Source organism: Hirundo rustica, chromosome Z (assembly GCF_015227805.2).
Source record: "Hirundo rustica isolate bHirRus1 chromosome Z, bHirRus1.pri.v3, whole genome shotgun sequence".
NCBI classification, from domain to species: Eukaryota; Metazoa; Chordata; class Aves; order Passeriformes; family Hirundinidae; genus Hirundo; species Hirundo rustica.
In genome coordinates this window covers 61,769,391-61,788,696 of record NC_053488.1, presented here as the reverse complement: position 1 = coordinate 61,788,696, position 19,306 = coordinate 61,769,391, and the positions used below count along the sequence as shown (strand labels likewise).

The 19,306-nt window shown below is 39.2% G+C and overlaps 1 protein-coding gene across 1 annotated transcript in view; it reads left to right on the top strand.

Moving 5' to 3' along the window:
* The window catches only part of ZNF475 (zinc finger protein 475), a 57,276-nt gene that overhangs the window by 3,333 nt on the left and 34,637 nt on the right, over positions 1-19,306 (top strand). The window contains exons 3-4 of the mRNA XM_040091077.1: positions 1,301-1,358; positions 11,437-11,477. The gene's annotated coding sequence lies outside the window, so the exon portion shown is untranslated. The remainder of the gene's footprint in view (positions 1-1,300; positions 1,359-11,436; positions 11,478-19,306) is intronic.

Below are 19,306 nucleotides of genomic sequence, written 5' to 3'. Positions count from 1 at the left end.
AACCTGTTCACCACAAAACATCAACAAAAATACCCCAAACGGAACCAAAGAGGTTTGAATTTGGCATTTCTTAATACCTGTCCAAAGACACACATTTTAAGGTTCTTTAATCTTACTATTTGACATGTGTATGAAAGAAGTATGATAGTATAAAAAAGGGGAAGCAATTTTAAATGTCAGGTTTCATCAATCACATTATTTGTTACTTTTAATATTATTTTTTAAATATCAGCTCTGTAGTTATGCATTGGAAAATTAATGTTCTTGTTTAGTCTTAAACTGGTATGTGTAGCTAGGGTCACACACATAAAACAAGAAATATAAATAATTTTATAAAATCCTAATAGGAAGCATGACAAACTTAATATGTGTTAAGTATATTTATAAACTGTTTGTTTTTTGGTTTTTTTTTTCATTTGGGATTGAAGGGTTGTTTTTTGAGGAGTCACTACAAGAAAAATCTTGAAAAGTAGTGGCTGGTTTCAGCTTTTTCTACCTGGGAAATATTCAGTGTAATAATCTGATTTATGCTTGAATAGACAAAGAACTCACTCTGATTCTTCTGTTTGCATAAACCCTAAGTTGCAATTAGATTATTCAAATTTATCTTATTTTGTGGATCTTACGTATATTTTTATAACTTGCTATTTTTTGCATTCAAATATTAAAAAACTGTGTAATTTTGTTGTACACCAGAACATGGTGGATTTTTCTGAAGCATATTTTACAGAAGGTCCAGGCATGTTTATTTAGGATGTCCCTTGTAAGTCCATTGCATTAAAAGGTTCCTAATTATAACGAATTCCCCTTAATAATTTGGTTTAGGATGTAAAGGTATTCTTTACAGTATGTGAACTTTACTAGAAACTAAGAACACTGAGCACTTTCAGATTCAGGTCTATTGAGATTTTTTTTAACAAACCAACTTAATTAGAGACAAGAGTTATAGACTTTTTCTGACATCAGTAGTCTTTGGAGCAGACAGTCATTATTTTTACAAAAGTTAGACCTCTAGTTAAATTTAGCTATCCTTTGTATGTCTGATTTTGAAGCCTCTAATCAGGCAACTTTCCACTGCCATAACTAAAATGCAAAAGTAAACTTTCAGACTTTTTTTTCTTCTGCTCTGAACTTATAAAGGGACAAATAGATTTTTGCTGATTCAATGAACTTGTCATTTTGTTGAAAAAGGAAAGTTATTATAATTTTATTAGTACATAACATCCTCAATTCAAAATTAACAGCCAAAATGCCACCTATCCTTTATCTAATATTATGTGTTTATCTATCTGCATTACAGTTTGTGGTTATACACCATGGATAGAACCACTGAAATGCAAATACCTGCACCAGATGAAGTAAGTTAGTTGCACTTGTCTATCTCTTCAGGATCTGACAACTTGATCAGGAAAAGCAGCTACAGGACTTGAGATAGCTGTTGCTCTTTTTCTTGGATGGTGAGGGCTTGAAGACAAAGCCTTCTGATCAGGGGATTTTTTTGTCAAATCAGAGGTTTACAATGCGGTTTTAATAGCAGTATTTTTTAAGCCTAGAGTATTGATGTGTTGCTAAAGCTGAACATGAGTGGTTTCATGGGATGCACTTATTTGGTTTCTTTCTTGAATGTAGATTTTAAAAGAGTGTAGTGAATATTAAACAAAAAGCCTTTCACTTCTTGAATTTATAATGTGTTCCATCTCTATATTTTTTCTAAATTTCCCATTTGTTTTCTGTCCTCCAAGATTTGTATAAAAGTGAGATTTTTAAAAACATGAGATAAATAGATAAGTATGCAGTTATTGCAGATTCAGTCAGATATTTGAAAATCCACCAAAGCTTTTTCTTTTCTTATACATCAGCATCTGTAACAAAAGCTTCCCTGCCAATTTTCTATGTAGTATGCACTGCAATGGTGTGCAGGTTGTTTGATGACACATACAAGGAACAGAAATCCAAGACACTCAAAGTAAAGAGCCCATTATCTGTGCATTAACACCTGTGATAGGTACTAGAGTTAGCTTGATTTTGCAAGATCAATAAAATTCAGAATAGATTAGACAGTGCATGGATAAACAGAGCCTTATTGCTTAGGGAGTTCAGTCCTGTGTTGTCTCCACAAGCTGAGCACAGTGCTAAAGGACTGCCCATCATCTCAGACACAAACACCTCATTTTATTGAAACTCTTGAGTACTGGGGAGAGGTCACTGTGAAAAACACAAACTGGCCGAACAGTTCTATATACAGGCACATCTTTGTTGTGGCAGTGCTCCAAAATGAGTCTTCCCTTCTGCATATTTTGCACAAAAGCAAGAAAACACATCTAGTAAGTCCAAGCTGAGGAAGGCTTGTGAGAATAATTAGTTTTGGATCAAGACATTCACCAGATTGAGATAATTAACATGGTGTATGAAGGGAGAGAAATGGATAGCTTTCCAAATCTGTCGTTTTCCTTCCATCTTCAACAGGGGATGAGTCCCTGTAAATCATTCACGAAGAGGAACATTGCCCACCATAACATAAGAACAGAATTTGTCAGCAGAAATTTTGGAACATGATTTTACTGTGCATCTCATCAAAAATTCTCCTAAATACCTGGATTTTTTTTTTTTTTTTTTTTTTTTTTTTTTTAATAGCATCTTTGTCTTCATAACCATCCCTGAATTTGAATGGCCATCACAGAGACAGGTAACTTTATTTGTGGAGCTTCAATGCCTGATGGAAAAATGCCAGAGAAAATCCTTGTTTCAAATCCCAAGGTGAATCTTCATAACTGACATTAGAAAAAATGGGTGTTATACTGCCGAGGCTCAATTAAAACAGCAATCAGTATTGCCCTTCATAATGCAAATGTGTGTGCATAAAAGTGGGACACTGATGGTGGTAAAAGAACTGGCAGAGGAACTCCTATGTCTACTTTGTTTTCATTAGGGAATATGTACACAATAAAAGACAAGCAACCCCCCTGTGCCTTTGCATTAGAGGGAATGTTTAGAGGCATCAAGGACATTAGAAATAGAGATTGTAGTTTGCATTCAAAAAGAAAGTAGGGTCAAAAACAAACAGTTGAATCATCCAACTTCTCCACAGTGAGATCTGCTTCTAGCAGGACACAGGAATCTGACAAAGGTCTTCTGATAAGAGAGACAGGTTCCAACTTGTGAGTTGTATTGGCCAAGATCCTATAGAAAAACAGTATTGTTTAGACATCCATCCCTCCTGAATATCTACAATATCACAGTGCTTTGCTGTACCTGATGTCAAAATGAAAATACCTGATCAGGGGCAGGATGTTTCTAAATAGCTATCTCACATTTGCAACTCAGTCTTGGTTCCTAGCATGGTATTGGCAAGCAAATATTTGATATTATTAACATGTATTGGTTCTATTTTGCTTATCAGACAGCTGTGTTCAGAAAGTTTTATTTGTAAATCCTGTGTAAACCTATGGGGTTTTTTTTGTTTGGATGACATAAACATATCTGATGCATCTTCCTGGATGATCTGTCAAGGCATGTGGATGACAGGAAGTCAATTACAGGCAACCAGCATAGCTTCACCAAGGGCAAAATCAAAGAGTTGCCATCAACAGCTCAGTGTCCAAATGGTATCAGTAACAAAGGGTGTCCCTCAAGGGTCCATATTTACACTAGTAGCGCTCAGTACCTTTCTTGATGACACAGACAGTGGGATTGAAGGCATCCTGAAAAGGTTTTCTGAGTGATGCAGTTTTCTTTGCTAGAGAGAGGAGGTTCAGCATGCCCTTCTGGCCTAGAAAGGTAACTGGATCCTGGGAAATTCTACTCCTCTGCTCTGTTGTCCTGAGATCCCACCTGGAGTTCTGTTTCCAGCTCTGGGGTTCTCAGCACAAGATATGGATCTGTTGGAGCAGGTCCAGAGGAGGGATGCAAAAATGATCAGAGGGCTGGAGGACATGCTTTTGAATACAGGCTGGGAGAGTTGGGGTTGTTCAGCGTAGAGAACTGAAGGCTCCAGGAAGACCATCTAGCAGCCTTTTAGTCTACAGAGGTGGCTTGTAATGAAGATGGAGGGACACTTTTTACTGAAGCCTGTACTGACAGAACAAAGAGAAATATTTTTAAACTGAAAGCAGGTAGATACAGGTTAGACACAAGGAAGGTTTTGTTTGTTTGTTTGTTTGTTTTTTAACAGTGCTGGTAGTGAGACATGGAAAGAAGCTGCCCAGAGAAGCTGTGGATGTCCCATTTCTGGAAATGTTCAAGGCCAGATTGGATGCGCTTGGAGCAACCTGGTCTAGTGAAGGTCTTTCTGCCCATTTCAGAGCTGTTTGAATTCGATGGTCTTTGAAGGCCGCCTCCAATCCAAACCATTACATGAGTCTGTGAAAACAGACATATTTCCAACCCTGAAACAAAACAGTGTACATTCAACAAGAGAGACATGCCAGTTTGCCTAAAGTGATGGTCTGGGCTGGTGCACATTTCTTGGCTTCTGAGCATTTTTTTTGTCTAGGCATAACTAATTAAACTATTTTAGGAAGATTGAAATAAATAGTATCTAAGTGAATACTTGCAGAAAACTGACCTTATTAATTTACCTTCCTTATAAAATGAAGAGAACACTAAACCTATTGAGAAATTGTTCGTTGCTCAGATTCTTATCCTGTCAAGTACAGGATCTTGGTTCTGTTATCTTTCCTCCTTGCTACTCAGGTTTTTTTATTGTTATGCCCCTTTTTCCCCAGGGCAGGGAGCTTCCTATGTGTCAGCTCAGTGATGCTCACAGTAGGGCACTGAGTCTATTACTTTTGGCCACTTCTGCAATGTGAAGAGCAGCCCTGAATACAGAATGCTGCACTGAACAAATGCGACATTTAGAACATGTGAAAATCCTCATGCAGCTGTGTGTGTTATTGAACAGAGTTGACACTCAGCAATTCTGACTCAAATAAAACACCCATGGTGGTTTTCCCTTTGGTGTAAATTTCATCATAATATTTTTTCTCACATACCAATATTATGAACTCTTTTACTATTCTGCTTTATAGTAGATCCTTTTTGAAGTACATTCCTAATCTAATCCCTATTTTCATCCACACATAATTATCAGATTTCGTTTTAGATATTCTCAGTGATTGGGGAAATTTTTTGAAGTAAAACATTAAGTCATGCAGTTAGACTGAAAGGAATGTTTATAAAAATATGTTGAAGGTATATCAGGGCAATGACTGTAATATTTGCTTTACCAGCTAAGAGTAGAAGAAAAGTGTATACTTAGAAACAACTTGTTTGACTTTAATATGCTGAAATAAAGTTGATGTTAAATAACTTTTTCCTTCACAGTGAACAAACTCAAGCAGCTCCTAATTGAAGACCATTCTTTGAGGCAAGCTCAGAACCTGTATGGTAGGCCAAGCTGATTTCACTAGGTTTATTCTGAGTTGAAGCCTCAGACAGTAATTTGTTTAAACTGCTCTTATGTGTGTCATTTCAAAACATTCAAGATTATCTCAACATTCGATGTCATGTAGTCAAAAAAAAATTCCTGTGAAAAGAGTTACTTTATTCAAAAGTGTGTACATTCACCTGTACACTGTAGTGACAGAGGTGGCTGCTGCCTCTAACTGGGAAAGCGAAGACCCTTCTTGGTCTTTCCAGCTGACTTGTGTCTCACAGAATCACAGAATGTGTAGGTTGGAAGAGACCTTCAAGATCATCAAGTCCAACCCATGCCCTAACACCTCAACTAGACCATGACACCAAGTGCCACATCCAGTCTTTTTTTAAACACCTCTAGGGATGGTGACTCCACCACCTCCCCAGGCCGACTATTCCAGTACCTTACCACTCATTCCATGAAAAACTTTTTCCTTGTATCCAGCCTGTATTTCCCTTGACAAAGCCTGAGGCTCTGTCCTTTCGTTCTGTCAGTTGCTGCCTGGGGAAAGAGACCAACCCCCAGCTGTCTGCAACCACCCTTCAGGAAGAGAGTTATATGGTCACCTCTGAGTCTCCTTTTCTCCAGGCTAAACAGCCCTAGCTTCTTCAGTTGTTCTTCATATGGCTTGTGCTCCAAGCCCCTCACCAGCCTCCTCTGGACACGCTCAAGCATCTCAATGTCATTCCTAAACTGAGGGGCCCAGAACTGGACACAATACTCAAAGGTGAGGCCTGACCAGTGCTGAGTACAGGGGAGGAATGACCTCCCTGCTCCTGCTGGTCACCCCATTCCTGATCCAGGCCAGGATGCCATTGGCCCTCCTGGCCACCTGGGCACACTGCTGGCTCATGTTCAGCTGCTGTCACCAGAACCCCCAGGTCCCTTTCCTCCTGGGCACTCCCCAGCCACACCTTCCCCAGCCTATAACGCTGCAGGGGGTTATTGTGGCCAAAGTGCAGGACTTGGCACTTGGACTTATTAAACTTCATCTTGTTAGACTCTGCCCATGCATCCAACTGGTCCAGATCTCTCTGCAGAGCCATCCCACCTTCCAACAGATCGACACACGCTCCCAGCTTAGTGTCATCCTCAGATTTACTAATCAAAGATTCAATACCCTCATCCATGTCATCAGTAAAAATATTGAACAAAACTGGCCCCAGCACAGACCCATGAGGGACACCACTGGTGACTGGCCCCAGCTGGATGCAGCACCGTTCACCGCCACTCTCTGGGCCCGGCCATCCAGCCAGTTCCTAACCCAGCAAAGAGAGCTCCTGTCCGAGCCACGGGCTGCCAGCTTATCCTGGAGTGTGCTGTGGGAGACAGTGTCAAAAGCCTTGCTGAAGTCCAAACAGACAACATCCACAGCCCTTCCTGTATCCACCAGGCGGGTCACCTGGTCATAAAAGGAGACCAGGTTGGTCAAACATGACCTACCTCTCCTAAATCCATGCTGGCTGGGCCTGACACCCTGGCAATCCTGTAAATTCCGTGTGATGAGACTCAGTATAAACTGTTCCATTACCTTGTCAGGTACTGAGGTCAGGCTAACTGGTCTATAATGACTAGGATCCTCCCTCCCACCCTTTTTGTGAATGGGTGTCACACTGGCCAGTTTCCAGTCATCTGGAACCTCTTCAGTGAGCCAGGACTGTTGGTAAATGATGGAGAGTTGCTTTGCAAGCTCATCTGCCAGATCCCTCATCACCCTGGGATGGATCCCATCTGGGCCCATCTGGTCCCCCCATGATATGTCTGGGTGGTGTGATAGCATCAGGTGAGGTACTGGGTTGATGCTGCTAATCAGGCGCAGGAAAGGATAGGCAATGGGTTGAGAGAGTGCACAGTGCTGTAGGAATCATATCAGCAGAAGAGACCATGTAGCAAGAACCTGATTAAGCATTGGCAGATTTAAGAAGCAAATATGTTGCTTGAGCAGAATGAATTCCTGGTTCCAGAACAAGATGTTTCCCCCACAGACAAGAAAGGAATATGGTATGTCTGGATTCCCTTTAAAGGTTTTGTAGACAATACTGAGTTCTAGTGAAAAACTCCCTTGGTAATGAATTGAGTTACACCAGTGTGAGACTGCAGCTGAGAGTAGAGCACTTAACATGTTATTATGTGTCCTGTGATGGACAGTTAAAACAATGGAAATTGCTCCAGGTACTATATTTCTCACTTATTTCACAGAATCATAAAATCACAGAATATACTGAGTTGGAAGGGACCCACAAGGATCATCAAGTCCAACTCCGGGCCCTGCACAGGATACCCCAAGAGTCCCACCATGTGCCCAAGAGCACTGTCCAAACACTTCTTGGTCTCTGTCAGGCTGGTGCTGTGACCACTTCCCTGGGGAGCCTGTTCCAGTGCCCAACCACCCTCTGGATAAACAACTTTTCCTGACATCCAACATAAACCTGCCCTGACACAACTTCAGGTCATTCCTTTGGGTCCTGTCACTGTCACCACAGAGAAAAGATCAGTGTCTGCTCCTCCTCTTCCCCTCACAAGGAAGCTGCAGAACTGGAATGAGGTCTCCCCTCAGTCTTCTCTTCTCTCAGCCTAACAGACCCTGTGACCTCAGCCGCTACTCACACGGCTTCCCCTCAAGGCCCTTCACCATCCTCGTGGCCCTCCTTTGGACACTCTCTAATGGCTCAGTATCTTTCCTATATTGTGGTGCCCAAAACTATTTATTGTAGTTCTGGCTTTGGATTCTGCTTCTCATTAAAACGATAATGGTTAATAACACAATTCTGGTGCAAAACTTCGGTTAATTAAACTTTAAGTTCAAATGTAGAGGAAGTCAAACCTAATCTAAAAGCATAATCTGAAAGTCCTGAGGACATAAGAAGGAAAAAGTACTGTATTTCTCAAACTACTACTTTCCTTTCCATCATTACAGCACTCTCCTTGCAGGTTATTGCCAAAGTATTTGCCAAAGACTGAAAACCAACAAGAGGAAACTTTGGTTTGCGTCATGTCACAAAAGATTTCAAAGCATGTTACAGAAATCCCTCCCATGACTGATCTTTGCACAACACTGAGGAAGAGCATGTTAACTCTGTTGAAGTAATGTAAATGAGTTGTGTTGGAGAGAGAGAGAAAATTAAATATTCTTTTATAGAAATCCCTAGAGAAATCTGTAAGTAAGATTATATGTGTTAGAATTTGGATTTACAAAATACTCAAGTCAAGAAGGACCTGTACAGACTGATCTTCTGCATAGCACAGGCAATGGAATTTCAACCAGTAATTTCTGCATAAAGATCATAATTATCTGAGCTAAGATATCTTTTTTAGAAAGACAATCTTGGATTAAAGAGGTAAAATGATAGAGAGCACACCACATCCCAAAGTCAGCTGATGCAATACTTTTTTTCCTTCCCTGCAAAACAAAACAAACCATTCCATGTTTATAATTTGAACACCTCCTCTGAAATTGTCATTCAGGACAGCACTTGTACTAAGAAAATATCTGTTAACACAAGCATGAATAAAAATGTTTTAAGCATGAAAAATATTGACAAAAAAATTAAGAAAAAACAAAGTTTTGTTTACTGCTCTTGTTCCCTCATATTTTTTTTTAAGTCCCTCAATTTTCCCTCCTGGCTGCTTGCTTCATGAGGGAGGATCAGGTGAAGAGCTGCAGCAGCTTTGAAGCACCTTCTAAAATGACCCCTGCCATTATCTGGTCTTTGGAGTGACCCTGGGTTTCTAGCTGAGAAAGGGACACATTGCTGTAAAGGTAGTTTTGGATGCAGACTCTGGTGTGTTGAAAATGTATTTATCTAACTTTACATTCTTCCTGCCAAATGATGGAGTGCTACTGGGCTGAGAAAACTGCTACTAACTGTCAGCTGGGAGGAAGAGAGTCACTTATCCCCCAGAAGCATTTTGAGAAGATTTCATATCTGTGCACCTGAAGACAGTCTGATTTCTTCACAGACACATTAATTAGGAGAAATTGTCAAGTCTTCTCTTTTGTTACATAGCTTTTGCTTGGTGAACACTGGGATCAAAATGAGTACTGCATTGCTTGAAAAAGTTCAAATTCCTTCACCATTCAAAATTTATATTCAGAACATTATAAATGTAGTTTATAAAACTACATTTAAAATCCACATTGTAGTCAAAAGGCACACTGGGTGGAGGGGCTTCTCAAAAAAAGCTGGTACTGGGGGACCACAGAGCTCCTCATGTTTGGTCTTAGACCATGATTTGCAGCTTTTGGCCAGGCTTAAAAGATGTCGGGTAAACTATATTGCATACTTGAAGAAACTGACCAGGTTTCTTTCTCTGGGGTCAAAATGTAGGAAACAGAGTCCAGAAACAAGGTACAGATTTCCACTGAAGTTAATGTGACCCAGCAGTCCTGTCTTGCCTGTGCAGTCCCACTGAGTCCTGTGCACCTGTCTGTTGCACCTCACCTCTACTTGATAAAACCCTTCCTGAAAAGTACTTCCCCAAAAAAAGCCTGCAAATAAAAATAAAAATTACTTGTATATTCTTTCCTGTTCTTTTGAATCTTTGATGGCTGTAGATCATCTGGAGAGCATCTCTTATCTCTAGGTTTTAAAATACCATTGAGAAAAATTTGCCATCATTTTTATTTTGTTCCCTCTGGCACCATCCCAATTGTAAAAGTAATGCTCTCATAACAAATGAAGTTTGTCCCCTTGAAGAATATAAGATTTAATTCAACCACATTCCGTGACTAAAAAAAAGGCCATGTTATTCTTCATAACCCACGAAATGATGTTTTTATAAACAGATATTTAAAATGTATTATGTCAAAAGGATGTTCCAAGCAGTGAGCAATCCGTGTAGGTTAAGTGTGAGAAAACAATATCCTGAAGAATCATGAACTCAATTCATTTGAACCCATAAAAAGCTAAGCACTGAGGTTAAACCATAAAATGTGGTGGGCAGTTTCTCACTGCAGTAAACCACTAGACTATTAGGTATGCAGGCAATTTGTGTTTGTTTGCTCCTGTGGATACTAAAAGTATTCTGAATTCCTCAGGACTTTAAATATTATGCTATAAAATATTAAACCAATACCTTTAGGACAAAACCAGAATCCAACACATGCCACCTAAATTACTAAGGCTGAAAAACAAAAAAATCAGGACTTGAGCTTCAGAAGAATATTTTTTTGGTGGAACATATTTCCACTTTAGCTATAAAAGGCCTCCAGTTTAAACCCCTGCACTTATTTATAGCTGAGAATAATGATGTACCTTATTCATTTGCTTTTGGAGAGGGTTATTTTTATTTCTGCTGAAGCAATTTTTTTTTTTTTTTCTTTAATTACAGCATCTTTGAAGTGAACAGTTACCCTGTCTTCTAAAACTAAGAAAATTATATGCCTCAATCCAGCAGGACAATTTATTGTTGTTTATGTCTGCAGTGGACTTAACAGCAACACATAGAGTAGAAAGTAATTTTTTTCTGGGGAAACCAAACAAGCGCTGTCCTTTTGTTAATGAACACATAGATTTTTCAGAGTTCACCAAAAGTAAAACTTCCTGAATGTGACTAAAATGAACTAAATAGGTTTCTTAAAAAGAATATGTGTTGGGAAAGAAGCAACTCCAGAGTGCATTCATGTGAAGACTGTTGTGAAAGCAATTTCTTAGAACAGATCTTTTTCAATGGGCTTTCCACTTCTAAATGCTTGGGGGTTTTTTTGTTGTCTTCTAATGCAAATTTCTGTGGCATTAATTCTGGGAATTTTTCCAGTTAAACACATTCTTCCATTTAGCACAAGAAGAAATTCCCAGCAGCAATTCTGAACTGTTTTTTATTTAGCAAGATGGATGAGGAAACCTCTGGTTTGTTTTGAGAGATTCTTAGACCTATTGTGTGCAATGCAGTAATATTTAACACCAGAACTGCAGCTTCTCCAGGGCCAGTGATGGTGCAAATATATATTTATTTCTTGATTAAAAAAAAGAAGAAAATGGCATACAATTCAGTAACTTGGGCCTTTCTCTTTCTTTCAGCAATATTCTGTGTGTTCATTGCCCTCTCCTGGTTTCGTCTGGTAAGTTGTCAGGTTTAATATATAAAAAATGGGTTTCCTAAGAACATTAAGCACTCCTTGAACAGATTTTTTTGCCTTTGCCAGTCGAAGGTATCACTTGTGAAGACATTTTTTCAGGTTGCACAAATGACTCCCCTCATCAGGGTGCAGATACCAGGCTAAGAGGCTTCACTGGAGTCACAAGTCACACCTGTGAGCTCTTCGCTCCCTGTGCTGCTGCAGCACCTGTCTGCAAACCTACTTCAGGACATGCAGGCAATTCTTGTAAAATTTTTTTTTTTTTTTTTTTTTTTTTTAGTAAAGCTTTTGGTAATATTCTGCCTCAAATACTTGAACAAAAGGAAGCTGTTGTGAGATAACAGCTCATTACAGGTAGGGATTCTTCAACGGGGAGAGGTGTCTGTGTCTTCATGAAACATACTAACAGAGTCTCAGCAGTTGGCTACGGCCAGTGGCCAGACTGGTTCTGAGTATCCCCAGGGATAAGACCCCTCTTGCCCTCTGTGCCTGTTCAAGTGTTTCACAACATTTGCAGTAGATAATTTTTCTTAATATTAAATTTCCTACATTTTAATTTGATGAGATTTTTTCCTTAGAAGAGCACCTTCCATTTCATAGAGGAGAAAACTGATGTTTTCAGAGGAATTATGCAAATTAGAAGTCATGACTGGTGCATACAAGGGGAATAGGGAGATATTTTTAAGTACTAAAAAATATACTCATTGCCAAGTTTACACTAAAATGTAATTTTTTTTACACTAGTATATAATTGCCTTGTGAACTTGCTACTTCAGAGTAATGTAGAGTGCTCAATGTTATATTACTCCCCCACAATTTTTTGTGTGTGTGTGTGTATGTTATGCATGCATGTGTGCATGTATAAAATGTAAATAAAATCAGAACATTTAATTTAGAAAATTATTCTCTGACCTGCTGTCCTGTTCCTATGAAATGAGAATGCTGAAGTAGTAAAAGAAACTTTGAAGGCCCACATCTGAGGGAAGAAGACTCTCCTAGGCATGGAAGTGTGGCAGTGAGCAAACCAGGTTTCAAGTGAATCAAGGGCAGCTTCATAAAGATCACATCAGCAATAAGCCTAGGGGTGTAACTGAGACATAGTAGTGAATCATCCCAGATTTTCCTCCTTTGAATGGCAAGACCCTGTGTTTTATAATGCAAAGTCAAATCCCCAGTCTTTTGCTCTGTTAGAAAACTTGCATTAACATCTACAATTATTTAAGCAAAGTTTTGGATCTCACAAATTTGTACACTCTCACAAACTTGCAGATGCAATGTTGTTAAAGCCAAAATATTGGGACATTCCTGAAATTTCATTTTTCCTTTAACTATGTTATGCATTAATCTGCATTTGAAGATAATTCCATTCAGATCCCAAATTGTCCAGGAGGTATGTTGGTGGTTCCAAGACCTCCCAGGAGTAAGAAAAGGCTTTACCTTCTGATGGGATGAGACTTTAAACTGACTGTTTAGACTAAAGAATTTGTCTAAAATAACTTCATAGTGCTCCCAAAATAATCTGTCTGCCAGATTTAACAGACATTCTGGTAGGTTTTAGTGGAAATGTCCACATCCTGGAATCTGGCTTTTATATAACATGGTAACACTAACAGGCGTTAGAACTTTTGGTTGTCCTACAGCTAAAGATATACAGTGACTATTAGCATACTAGCCACAAGACATCATATTCAATTTTGTTCTAGGTAGATCCATAGCCAGAGTATAAAAGAGGTTATATCATGTGCCACGTACAAGGAGTGGTTATCTAAGGCACATCAGTGTCTTTGGGCTCAAGGTGAGAGAACCTTTTGGTTTAAATTGAAAATAAAGAGCTATTCCAGCAGTGGTTACATGTAAATTATTTGTTATGTGACTACATACTTCAGACTAATCCAAATCCAAGACAAACTACATGACTCTTCATCTAACACATGAAAATGGTTAGAAAGGTATGTATTACTTTTTCTTTCCTTTAGTGAGTCTTCAGAAGTACATCCAACACCAGACCTGGAGCCCTCTTAAAACACTTCTGGTGATGGCGAATCCACCACCTCCCTGGGCAACCTATACCAATGTCTGACCACTTAACAGGGAAGGATTTATTCTGGTATCTAATCTGAATCTCCCTTGTTTCAGTTTAAGGCCATTTCTAGTTATCCTGTCACAGCAGGCACCATACAATAGACTGATCCCCACCTCACCACAACCTCCTTCCAGGAGGCACAGCAGGTCACTTAGCATCTCCTCCCAGATTGTGCAGGCTTCATTGATCTCTCCATCACCAATTTCCCTCTCAGGGAGATGGGTATCTTGAGGACAACTGGTTTTGATATGAAACACTGAGGCAAAGAAGGCATTATGCACCTTTGCCTTTTCCACATCCCCTGTCACTTGAGTACTCTCTGCTATCAACAGATGATGGAGACTCTCCTTGAGCCTCATTTTGCTGCTAACATATTTATAAAAACTTTTTTTGTTATCTTTACCTGTAGCTGCCAAATCAAATTCTAGTTGAGTTTTGGCCCTTCTAATCTTCCCCTTATATGACCTCAGGACACCCTTGTAGCTCTCCCAAGCTGCCTGACCCCCCCTTACAGACATGGTAGATTATCCTTTTTCCCTAAGTGCTAGCCTAACTTCCCTGTTTAACCAGGCCAGTCTTTTTCCCCTGACAACCTGTCTTTTTTACAAATTTGGACAGCCTGCTCCTGAGTATTTAATAGTTCCTTTGAAAGAACACCTAGCCTTCCTGGACTCCATCCTTCAGGGATGATTTTTGCTACTCGTAGCTCCAGGGCCACATGGGTGTGTACAAGACCAACTAATTTGGTTTTTCAAATAGTAGCACCAAATTATTATTCAAACAGAATTTTTCAACATATTTTTAAAATATTTTTAACAGAATTTTATACTCTCGTCTCATTTTTAAGTGTTAAGATTTATTTAACCAAGATCAGGAAGCTCACTAAAGATTGAAGAGTGCAAATATTTTTCTGTTAAAAAGTGTTTTAAATGTATTTGAGAAACCATAAATGCAAAGCAATTTTGAACAGATAGCTGAAGATTATCTAAAATAATACAAGAGAACAGTTTTGAGAAGTGATACCTTAAATGTAGTCCAGAAGAAGGCAGACAATATATGTCCAGCTCTGTCCGACCCTATGGAAGTATACTGCTGTAAAGTACTGCACCATGAGGTGATAACACCCTAGTGGGTGAAAGCCTTCTTTTGGGTCACTGCTAACTGACCCTGTCATCCAGCGCAAAGGTAGGAAGTGCTGTGTTGTTCAAGGTACAGCACGTTATATGAGTTGAGGGGATAATTAGGGTTTAAGTAACTTGCAACCATTATATGTTGAGAAGTGTTCAAGAAGGAAAGGATGTTAGCCTTGGCATAAAAGCCAAGTGATAATGGGAGTGATTGCACATGATGATTGAATATGATGCAATACTTGCATCATATTCACTGACCCCAAAAATTATTTATAACTTATTTTCCCATCAAAATAACATATATAATAATAAATGACTTATCATGTATAAGCAGACAAATAGAATTTTGCAAGGCTGATGTGATGGTAAGTATTTATATTTCACTTAGTCTTCCAGGAAATTACTCAATTCAAACAAATATTCCTAAATTATCACCTAAATTATTCAATTCAAATTAATAAATTAGCAGAATAGTGTATTTAACTATCAATTACATCTTGAAATGTCCCCAGTCTAAATTAAATTCAAGAATTTTTATATAGCTGAAAAGAATTTTATGGAGTTCAACAGGGATAAGTGTAACATTTGGTACCTGGGAAAATGTAATCCATGCGTGCAGCAGGGGCTGGGATCTGGGACCTGACTAAGGAGCTGTTCTGTGGAAAGGGACCTCGATGTGCTTGGACAGCAAATGAACTGTTTCTCTGGCCAGGCTGCATCAACCAGGACACCACCAGCAGAGGTAGAGGAGTCATTGTCTCACTCTACTCAGCACTTGTCAGTGCTGCAGTTCAAGCTACACCTGGAACACTGTCTTCAGTTTTGGCCCCCGCCACACAAAACAAAAGACATGGATAGGCTGGAGAGAGTCCAGAGAAGGGACACAAAGAAGGCTGCCAGATGGGAAAAGACTTAGGGAAGATCTAATTGGTGCATTCCAGTATTCAAAGGGTGGCTACAAAGAAAATTGAGACTCCCTTTCCACAAGGAGTCACATGGAAAAGATGAGGGGCAATCAGTACAAGTTACTCATGGGGATATTCTGTTTAGACAGTAGAGGAAAGTTTTTCACAATGAGAACAATAAGCCATTGGATTAATCTCCCCAGGAAAGTCATGAATTCCCCAGCACATTTGGGGAACTTGGCTGAACATGGTGCTGGGTCATCTTGTGTACACTGGGCTTTTGCCAGGAAAGTTTGGCCAGATGGTCCTTGAGCTCCCTTCCAATCCTATATGATCATTCTATACCAAAGACAGTAAATTCAGTTGCTAAGTAAAACTACTACTTAGCAGTTTAATTATTTCTATGTATATTATTTCTATGTTATGGTTTCAGCAAGAGTTGAATGCACAGAAAACCTGACCTAAGGAATCATCACTTATTTTAATAAAGAAGTTATTTTAATTGTAAACATTCTGGCAAAATAGACAAATAGAAACTCTATTGTCTTGTTCTACTCCAGAAGAATTCATAGCAGCATCTTCCCAATGCTTAGTCAATATGTCCCTGTCCTGACCTGCAGGAGCTCTATAAAATTGAATTAAAATAGTTTGCAGTTGATCAATTGCAACTCTCCTTGTGTGCCAGTAAGTACGAAAAATGGGAGAGGCTTTATTTTATATATACATTGAGTGACCCCATACAAATCATGGGTCAGCAGGAAACTGTCAGACAAGTTTCTTTAGGACACCACCATTCTTGCAACATACTGGCTACACATATCCTCTTTTTCTCTTTCAAAAATGTCTTTTTCTCATTTCCTCCTGTCGATATTTTTTGCTCTTCTCCTGTCTTGAGAAAGATTGAGTTCTAAAAATGCAAGAAAAAAGGAGACTAGGAAAAATAAATATCTCCTAGAATCAAATACATGAGAACTGGAAGCCTCTTCCTCTGAAAACATTAAAGTGCTTCAAAAAGGCAATTAATGTGAAAGCATTTCCTTGTTTACTTCATCATACTTCAGGATCCAGTGAAGCCACAATGTGTTCACATTGAATATGTATTTTTTAACTTTCAGAAGTTTCCCAATTGCAGATTTTTCTGTTTTCTTGCCCATATGATACACTGCACTTTACTGCAGTAAATATTGTGTGCAAAGCTCAGGCTGTTTAGTATTACAGGGCTGATACAGGAAGGATTACTGACAGTAAGAGTTCAGAACTTGTTTCAAAATCTGTGGTCTCTGTAGCTGCTTTCAGAATTCCTTTCTTTAAAGTATTTGTCATAGGTGTAATATTAAACAGATGCCTATTTTTCTGTAATGTGTTGCAGCAGCTTGGATCAAATACTCTTTAACCACCACTGTCCTCAACAGATTGCTTTTTTCAGCCAAGATCTGATACCACAAATCACTTTCCATGCTTAAAATGCTGTTATTACTCCATTATTCCTTTTTATTTTAACTGTACGTGCCTCCCAGCTTTGGCATTCCAGCAGAAACATGGAGGGATCTTGCATGACACAGGTTTTTTGGCTAAGTTACAGGCAGGTGAACACTCTTTGAGCCTCGTTCAGTCTGCACCTATGCATGGATTTTTTTTTTTTTTAATTTTTTTTTCCCCATAGATAACTGCATCTGTAGCTGTTTGAAATGCCTCATAATGTCTGGAGTGTACATGTTTTTAAGTTCCCTTTCTTCATGGCCAACTTCTTTCTCTTCACGCTCTCACTCTCTATTTTCCTTTTATCAGCCTTCTCTTCTTTTACACAAACACACAGACAGATAACCAGCTGACAATATTTGTTTAGATGGTTAAATGCTCTAGGTACAGTATTTCCTTTCTGTTTAATCTTCCCATCTAGTTCAACCTATGAGTTTTCATAATTTTTCTGAAAGCTGAGAGAGGGATGCGGAGAAATGAAATCTGATGGGAAAAAAAAGAACACAAAGAGCATCTCTGCCAATCTTCAACATTCCAGTCACAATTTTTTGTCACTTTTCCTTGCATAATGTTACAGCACAGAGTGATTTGACAATGCAAGCAGGCACCTTTTTGTATAGTTAGGAAATACAATATTGGTACTGTGTCCAAGCAAGGTTTGGGAGCAGTCTCTAAGAGGATATTGGGGCTGCCCCATGCTGGCCACAACTGCTTAAGCCAGCTCCAATGGATACACTACAGGACACAGCTGAGCCCTTCAGCCATGCTGCTGATGTGTCTGGGAACACTTATTTTGAAAAGGGCAGAAAAAGACTTAAAATGAGAAGGAGAGAACAAAAAGAGTGAGAAGCAACACAGGGAAAAAACAAGGTCAGACAAGGAGAAGTAGATCCTCCACAGCAGAGCAGAAATACCCTGAAGACCAGGGAAAACCCATGTTGGAACAGGTTTATTCTGAAGAATTGGAGTCCATGAAATGTACCTACACAGGAGCATGGGAACAGTGTGAGTACAAAGGAGCAGCTGGATGAGAGTTTGACTGCTGTGTATTTACTGCAGCCTCTGCTGTGCAACTCAGGGTGGGATAGAGGAGTCAGGAGTGAAAGGGTCAGTGTGGGCCTTGGAATGGAGGGTAGGAGAGTTGTTCCACTGGTTGTCTTTGTATCTCACCATCTGAATATATTTTAATTGAAAATAAAAGAAATTTTTTTTCCCCAAGTATGTTTTCCCCATAACAGCAACTGGTAAGCAATCTCTGATCTTTATCTCAACCAATGAACTTTCTCAACCTACTTTTTCTCCTGTTCTGCTGGAGAGGGGTGGAGAGTAACTGGGTGGGGGCTTGGCTGGTAGCCAGAACTAATCCACCACAGTGCATTACTGTGTTATGGTGGCATGCAGAGGTCACAGATGTCATTAGACACTAAGGAATGACCCTTAACTTTAAAGATTATTCAGGAAGACCACCCTGGAGCAAGACCCAGAATTCCTGTGCCACAAGTTTACGAATCAGCTACACAATCACCAGTTTCTCTGATGCTCTAAAATACAGTCCACTGGGGAAAAATGAAACTTTGACATAAAAAAACTGCACACACTTAATGGGTACCTCATATAACAAGTAATTACTGATGTACATTTCCACTTTCAAAAAACTGGACTCCATGGACTTTTGGTGGTGAGACACTGCAGTCAGGGTAACTCAGGCAGCTATAAGCACTCATCAGTTTAAAAATCAGTAAAGGAATAATCCCTTTTCTTAATTTTTCTCTAGTCAATAGCAGAACACCACTGTGTTCTGAAAGAAAATTTGGCTCCATTGAAATCATGATCACGGAAGCAAAGGCTAGATTTGAAGAGTATCTCAGAGTAACTCAAAACTCCTCTGTATTGTCAACTAATTTTCAGCTATCTTTATATCCTAAAAAAACCAAACCAAACCAAAACAAACACCACAAAAAAACCCCAAACAAACAAACAAAAAAACCCCAGAGATGCTGAAACTTATTGATAAACAGCGGCATTCATCCGTTCCTCCCATGCCCACCCTGCCACTCAACTTGTCCTCAGGAACAGGCTTTACTTTCCTTAACATCAAATGGAATTCACTGCAACTTTAACAGAATCTTCTTAAAGCACCAAAGAAAGAAGAATGGCTCATAATGGGTTTGTTTCCTTGGATTCAATGTTTCTAATTAAAAAAAAAAAAAAAAA